Here is a 9,090-nt window from a genome sequence, read left to right on the forward strand (position 1 = left end):
AATTGACTGACTAATTTAAAATTATAACATCAAAAAATTTTAAGAGTTAAATCGAAATTTTAACCGATATTGTTATTATTGGAAGGGAGAAAGCAAAGTCCAAATAAAGTGGAGATTTTGTGGATTATTGTTTAATATTGGCATAGCAAAATTATATTGGCATTTATTTGGGCCTCTTTGTTTCTTGTAATCAATACATGTCTACGACAAAGAAAAATAAGTATTTGTTAAGCTCATAGCCGAAAAATGATTGAGTAATTTTTGGGCTATTTGCTTCAACCAAAAAGATGAAACACTTTCTGGACCATTAAGTTAAAGGCTAGATATATTTTGGAAAGCCATCCTTTCATAGACAAAAACCGACATGCAGATAATTAACTTGATTTGGTCGAGTGATCAACTCACTCATCTGCTTAAACGAATATTGAGCGTTAGAATCCCGTCTTACGTATATTTATTGACTAACGATAGACCTTTAAATGGAGCTCAGATTCATAGTAAATTAGTTCTTAACTTGTTGGATTAAAAGATACTTTGGGACAAAAAAAAAAAAAAGACGACATACAAATATGTATATCTCACAATACAACATATTATACTTATTCATGAACAAAAAATACATGTATTTTATGTATTGTTATATGTACTGTATCTCACTAAATAAATAGGAAGTGTTTGGTAAGTATCTCAAAACACATAGACAAAGGCATAAACACACAAAAAATATAGACAAGTAAATAAAATTTTCAATAATGTACAAGACCTGACAATTTAATATAAATGTTAATTTTATCCTCACTAGTTTTTTTCAACCACCACCACCAACACTAACACTACCACCACTACTTTCCATTAGAACCACCATCATCACCGATTTTCAACCTTATCACAAATTATTACTATTATCTCTTATGCAATCATCAATTCAACAATTTAGTTTAAGATAAAACATATTGAAATAAATGAAAAAAATGAGTGAGAGAATTGATGAGGAAGGAGGCACTGATCTAAAAATGTGATGCTTGTCGGTGACGCGACAATAGAGGCTACATATATATGAACAAAGACGATGACAAGCAATGGCGGTAATAAAGGAGGAAGAGAAGAATAGAGGGAGAAGCAAAGGTGATGGGCGATACAAAGAGAAGAAGACTAAAACAAAGCCAAAGGTAGAGGTAAGATAGAAGAGGGTGATGAAAACAGATAACAGAATAGTAGGGGAGGAAGAGAGTCACAACTGGAAGAAGCACCAAGGACAAGAGCTGAGGCAGATGGAGAGACAGTTGAAGAAAGAGAGGAGGGTGACAATGGCATTGCCAACTATATTGTACAGGGAGAGAGCAGTAGCTAGTGGCGAGCAGAGGAAAAAGGAGGAAGGGGGAGAAGGAGGATGTTGGAAGGGGTGGGGATAGAAAAAAAGGAAGGTGGGAGGGGAAAAGAGGATTAGAAATAGGGTTAACATAAGAGATAAACTTGAAATTTTAAAAATAATAAAGGACAAAGGTGAAAAAATTTGTTTTATAAGTTCTGTCTTAGTGTGTCAACTTGAACAAAATACATTGAAGAGGTATATTTTATATATATTTGTGTGTCACTATGTCGATAAAAAAATTGTATCGATAAGGCTTTGTTTCGTTGGTGTCCTTTGAGCACAAAGACACAAACACAAATAGACATAGACACATATGTATACAAATCTGTATGACATGTTTGGTGATGATACAGAAGATATAGTTATCTAATTCAAATGTCTATTTTACCCTAAATATAACCACCACCACCATCATTATCATTGATTTATTCAACCACTACTAATTTTTTAACCTTCAATCCAAATTAGTATCACCAATAAAATTTAATTATAAGTTCAACAATTCAAATTTAAAAATTGAAATAGAGTAAACAAGTTTAATGATTATTTTTTAAAAACAAAAAACTGATGCCGAGTGATGAACGGATTTCTGTCGATAAAGAATTTTATAAAAATAATCACGTTGTAAGTATAGTTTCTAAACCAACAGAAGATCCTTTCGTACAAAAGTTTTGGTTGTCACTTAAGCAAACCCAATAAAATTTATAACCGAAGTATTTAAACCTCGCGTCGTCTCTCAAGGAATTGCAGGGTAGTATGATTTATTATTGGCTATGGTAAAAGGTATATTTTTGGGTTTTTGAAATAAGGAACAAGAAAATAAATTAACGATAAAGTAAATCAATTATCATGAAAACCATTGCAAGGTATAAGAACTGAAAATCCCATCCTAGTTATCCTTATCAGGTGTGATGAGAATTGTTTATTGCTCCCACTTAGTTAACCCTTACTAAATAAAGGAAAGTCAAGTGGACTAATCAATTTGATTCTTCAAGTCCTAGTCAACTCCCAAGGAAAGACTAGCTTTAGAGGGATCCAAATCAATCAACAAATTCTAATTTTCAATCAACAGTTGAGTTTGATAACTCAAGTGTCACCAATTACTCAACCAAAGCAAAGGGGGAAAAATCTAGATTAAATTAAAAGCATCATAAACTTGAAGAAAGCAATCATTAAATCTGAAATACCTCGAATTATATTAAATAGAAAATCAAATTAAACATAGGAATCCATAAATCAATATTGAGAAAATAAACAAACTCAAATAATAGAATAAATAAAAGAAGAGAACATAAATTAAAGGAACATTGAACCTGAAATTGAGAAGGAATGAACCATAAACTAAGAGAAATCCTAATCCTAAAATCTAAGAGAGAGGAGAGAGCCTCTCTCTCTAGAAAACTACATCTAAACCTAAAACTTGTCTGTAATCAATGAATGTTCAATGAATGATTTGATTCCCTCATTCTTCAGCCTCTATTATGTGTTTCTGGGCTTGGATTTGAGCCGAAAAAGGCCCAAAAATCACTGGGGGCGAATTCTGCAACTTTCTGCACGTGGCGTCTGTCACGCGTACGCGTAGGTCACGCATGCGCGTCGTTTGAAGATTTTCCTTGTCACGCGTCTGCGTCGTCCATGCGCGCGCGTCGCTGCCATTTCCTTCAAAACTTCATTTTGCGCGTTCCTTCCACTTTTGCATGTTTCCTTTCTGTCCTCTAAGCCATTCCTGCCCTATTAAGCCTGAAAATACTCAACACACAGATCACGACATCGAATGGTAATAAAGGATAATTAGAATTAACATTTTTAAGGCATAAAAAACATGTTTTCACACATATCATAGAATAAGGAAGGAATTGTAAAATCATGCAAATTATATGAATAAGTGGGTGAAGAATTGATAAAAACCACTCAATTGAGCACAAGATAAATCATAAAATAGTGGTTTATCAACCTCCCCACACTTAAACATTAGCATGTCCTCATGATAAATTCAAGAGAAACTAAAAGAGTGAAGGTAGAATGGTGGAATCTATGCAATGCAGTCTATCTAAATGCAAGCTACCTAAATGAATCATGCAATTCTAGTTACTACCCACCTAAATATATAAAGTTTACATGTGGTTAAATTGAGTCAAATTTTCAAGGAATCATATATGCACAACCAAGGCTAAATCATATTAAAACACATTCACAATTGAGTTGAGTTAATCAAAAGAGTTCACAAACTTGCAAGAATAACAATGATTAAACATGGATATATGGAATTGAACTATTGAACCCTCACTGGATTTGTATATACACTCTAATCACTCAGTGTTTGGGGTTAATCACTCTACTCTTCTCTAGTCATGCTTTCTAAAACTCTGTTCTTCATCTAACCAATCAACAAATATTTAATGTACACATGCAAATATCATGAGGTCTTTTCAAGGTTGTAATGGGGTTAAGGCAAATGTGAGGGTATATATATATGGCTAAGTGAGCTAAAAATTGAATCCTTGATTAGTCTAAGATCTCACCTAACATATACATATTCTTATACAATTCTTAAATTATGCCTAACTACCCAATTTTTCCACTTTTATATCACATACTCATGTAACAAATCATTTTTAATTTTATCTTCTGTGCATTGATTTTTTTTCTATACTTAATACTGGGGTAATTTTGTCCCCCTATTTATTTATTTACTTAAAGAAAAATTTTATTATTATTATTATTATTATTATTATTATTATTATTATTATTATTATTATTATTATTATTATAAGAGAAAGTACATCTAACTTATCAATGCACATAGTATTTTTATTATTTAACTTTTACATGAGCATGCACCCAAATTCTAAGTATTTTGTCAATTCAATATTTTCCTATCAACTCATGTTCCCACAATTTTTCCACACTTAGTTGATACACAATTTCTATCTTAAACTAACTAAATATTTAATTTGGGATATTTATAATTTGTTTTTCCGCTTAAGGCTAGTGATGTGGTAAAATACATAATAAATGGGGATTAAAAGGCTCAAGGTGGCTAACAAGAGTGACATAAAATGGTAGGCTATTTGGAATTAAGTGAGCAAAAACAAGTAATAACCTCAATCATATGCAAATATGTAAATACATTCTATATTGGACATATAGAGTGGAACAAAGTAAAGTCTGCAATTATAGAGAAGGAAACACACAGGAATGAAAACTATGGTTAAATAATGTAACCATACAATTAAGCTCAAAAACTCACGGATTGTGTGTTCTTTGGCTTAGAAACCATATATCAGTCATGTATATTATGCAAGTAGGGATAAAGAGTTTTAACTTTAATCAATGTGAATGTTTGAATGGCTTTTATAAAAATAAATATATTCCTTGAAAAAAATGTCGTCAATTTACCAACATTTATTATTATATATCTATATATATACTAAGTGGATTGTTGTGATTATGAAAAACTAAAAATTTCTAGTTTACTCTCTATTTTCAATTAAACCAAATTATCATATGTTAAAAAGGGTAAACTAAACTTAATAATCCATAAATTCTATATCACAACTAATAAGCTAAGAGTGCAAATGAAGCTAAATATCTAAAATATATACAACCCAAAGTACAAAATGTAATAAAGTAGGAATAAACAAAAGTACAACAAAAGAAAATGTGCAAGTACTGAAAGAAAAATAAGATAAAATAAAATAAAATAAAAATACAGAAAAAGAAATAAAATAGGATAAAAAGGGTCTGAAATAGTTCACCAAAATAATATTCGCCAGAGATAGCGACCTCCCCACACTTAAATAATAGCATCGTCCTCGATGCTCGATCAAGCTGGGTGTGAAGAGTCGTCACCTCCGGAAGGGTGTGCTGATGCTGTCTCTGTAGGCTCTGGCAATGAAGGTGCCTGGGGATCTGCCTGCTGAAGCGGAGGCTCTGTCTGTATAGGGGCATGTGGATCTGTCGACTGTATCTGCTGAGGCTCCTCATGCTGGGGTGCTGTCTGCTGGTGCTCTGCCTGCTGAGGCTCCGCCTGCTCATCCGCCTCCTCCTCAAATGGCTCTGATGGTGTGTCAGGCTCAGAGGGGATGTCAGTGTGTCCCGATCTGATCAGTAGCTTTAAATGCTCATAGCGTCGCTTATTGCCACGCTCCATCTGATCCAGGCGCTCAAATAGTCGGTGGTGCACAAGGTGGTAGATGGGATGGGAAGCAGGTGAGAGTGCTGTGGGTGTAGGCGGTGCAGCAGGTGCTGAAGGGGCAGCAAAAGATGTGGCTGCATCAGCGGAGGCAGTAAGAGAGGGCGGTCTGTAGCCCAGAGCCTCGAACTTCCTGCCATGTGGGATGATCTTCCTGCAGTCTGCGGCTGGTGGCCTCTCATCTTCAGGTTCCCAGGGTACCTCAACTCGGCGGCCCAACTGGGTGATCAGATATAGGAAGGGTAGAGTGCCTCGGACATGGACTTTATCCATGGAGTGACGTATAAATCGGGGAAGGTACATGTCTTTGCCTTCCATCATGCACCAGATAAGAGTAATCATTGCAGCTGGCACCTCAGTCTCGTGAGTGCTCGGCATAACATAGTTACTCAGAATTTGCTGCCATAGCCGAGCTTCATCGTTTAGATAATTGATCTTGATGCCTTTAGGGTTTACGATTGACTTACCCATAACCCATGGGACAGCTGGATCAACGGCTATGGTGCGCTTCACTGCTTCCCAGTCAAAACTCGTAAATTGCATGGCTTCGTCAGCTTGCTTGTAACCATCTGGCTGATCTGATTTGGGCTGGAAATGGAGGATATCTTCAATTCTCAATAACTAAAATTTGCTTCCCTCTGAGCTGTACTGCATCCAGGGTCATCTTATAATAGTTGCAATAAAATTTCCTGACCCAGGATGCATTAACCTCAGTTAAATTTCTTTCTAGAAAGAACCAGCCTCTTTGTTTTATCTGTTCTGTAACAGCCCAGACCACCCGCTAGCACGATATTATTCGCTTTGGCACACAAGGCCTCACAGTTTTTCCTTTGACGAAAGGGATGATAGCCTAAGCCCCCCACACTCACTTGTCAAAATGCGTCATACTAGGGAGAGGTATCCACACCCTTATAAGGCATGCTTCGTTCCCCTCTCCAACCGATGTAGGCCTTACAATCTACCCCTCTAAGGGAGCCCAGCGCCCTCGCTGGCACATCGATCCGGGTTCTGGCTCTGATACCATCTGTAACAGCCTAGACCACCCGCTAGTACGATATTGTCCGCTTTGGCACACAAGGCCTCACGGTTTTTCCTTTGACGAAAGGGATGATAGCCGAAGCCCCCACACTCACTCGTCAAAACGCGTCATGCTAGGGAGAGGTATCCACACCCTTATAAGGCATGCTTCGTTTCCCTCCCCAACCGATGTGGGCCTTACAATCCACCCCCTAAGGGAGTCCAGCGCCCTCGCTGGCACATCGATCCGGGTTCTGGCTCTAATACCATCTGTAACAGCCCAGACCACCCGCTAGCACGATATTGTCCGCTTTATCACACAAGGCCTCACGGTTTTTCCTTTGATGAAAGGGATGATAGCCTAAGCCCCCCACACTTACTCGTCAAAACGCGTCATGCTAGGGAGAGGTATCCACACCCTTATAAGGCATGTTTCGTTCCCCTCTCCAACCGATGTAGGCCTTATAGGATCTTTCTGTGAATTCTGAGGGTCTTTTCCAAATATAAGTGCCTGTTAGTCCCAAAGACCTCATATTTCAGTTCACAGTATCGATTTGCAAACTTGATCGGATCAGTGGCAGGCACTAGTTGGTCTGCTTTTTCTTGCGGAGTGAAGTTTTTCTCACGCCAGGAATCATCATGTAGTATATCTAAAATAGTGGCAGATGATTCTCCTCTCTTTCTTTTACCTGTGCCTACTTTAGCTTTTCCTTTTCCTTTTGGATCAGACATCCTGAAAAGCAGGGGTTCCGGGATACAATTAAGCAAACCAAAGCAGAAAAATAGGAAGGCAAATAGGATTCAAGCAATATAAGCATCGATGAGTAAAAGAGGAATGAAAATCAAAGCATGAAGTGAGTCAGATAGATGTAGAATTTTGGACTGTATGCAAGATAAAATTCAAAGAATTTAATTAAAAATCACAATCCAAAAAATATGAGATGCAGAATGCTTGTTTGTTAAGAAACAACGATTAACATGCCTTGAAAGGGGTTAAAAGTCAGTTAGGTTAATAGTCAGTTAAGTTAAAAGCCAAAGAAGTATGTTAGAATTAGTGGCATGGTAATGTGGTTCCTAGAAGTGCAAAAGGTTTTGGAACAAGCAGGCTCACATTCAAGCATATAATGTAGATTATTGATGATAAACCGTGTGATAAAAGTAGCGCAAAAAAAAAAATGAACAAAATCATCAATAATGCGATTTAACTAAGAAGGGAACCAGAAGGAGTAGGAATGCTAGCCCATCCGTCCATGAATTGGGTTGGTTGAAACCAATTAGTGCAGAATTCAAAAGTACCTAAGCCAATTCATGAATGGGAGTTGAGTGAAACAATTTGCAGAAAATCGGGCAGCATTTCGGCAGTGAAAAGAACGTTCCCGAAAAAAAAAATAGTAGAATCAACAAGTCAAATTCATATGTAGTGCAGCAGTTGGCAATTATCATGAAGAACAAGGTAAGTCTCATGATGCAGGTAACATTAAGCAAAAACATAATTTGGATTTTCTAAGAAATTATCAACAATGAAAAACACGAAAACCATATATAACTTCCTAAGAAATAAATAATTGAGCCAAGAAAGCAGCCATAAGTAATAATTCAATAAACAATTAAACACATGCAGCAAGCTTTTCCTGGAGCGATGAACAGATTAATGGTTGAAACATGGCATTGATGCAGCAAAGGTTGGTCAATAAGGGGCTAATTGACTTAGAATTTCGTCAATTAGTTCCTTGATCCTGGTAATGATGAATGCACATGAGAGGGAACCAAAAGTAGGACGGAGATCCTGGTCTAATGAAATATGAATTGAACCGGGCTAAAAGAAATGGGTACAGGGTAAAGACAGTGCCAGATTCAACTCATAATTCGTGGCTGAATAACTTAGCATCAAAAACTTTTTTTTTGAAAAATTTGGCAGCATCTTGGTAGTAAATTAGGCGTTCCTGAATTAAAACAAGCAACAAATAAGTTCTCATGGAGTCAAAGCTGTTCAGAAAAGAATAAAGCAATCAGCATATGATATGAACTCAGAGCAACAAATGCAACTAGCAGTAATAATTGCAACGCATATGAAATGATGGCATTAAGTAAGCAGCATCAAACAGGATTGGAACAGCATAACATCAATATCGGCAGCTAAGCAAATCGAAAATCAGAAAATTCAAACAGCAGGAACAGAGCACTTATTAGACCTAAATTCACTAACCACATCCTAGCTACCTAACCACCTAGAATCCACTATGAACATGCATATCTAACTAACCTAAATTAAACAGAATTAAAATATGAAAACTAACTAATTTGAACGGAAAAGGAATCGGAATGCAGTGGAACCTGGGGGGCGCAGTGAAAGAAATGGAATGAAGAGAGATGTGGGTGTTGATGGTGGCGCTGTGGTGGCACAGTGGCGGGCTTGGGGTCGGCGACGAGGTAGGGGTGAGAAGGGGGAGAGAAGAAAAGGAAAGGAAGGAGAGGGAGGGGGTGATGGTGGTGGTGGGGGTCGTCG

This window comes from Arachis ipaensis, chromosome B02, assembly GCF_000816755.2.
Source record: "Arachis ipaensis cultivar K30076 chromosome B02, Araip1.1, whole genome shotgun sequence".
Lineage (NCBI taxonomy): Eukaryota > Viridiplantae > Streptophyta > Magnoliopsida > Fabales > Fabaceae > Arachis > Arachis ipaensis.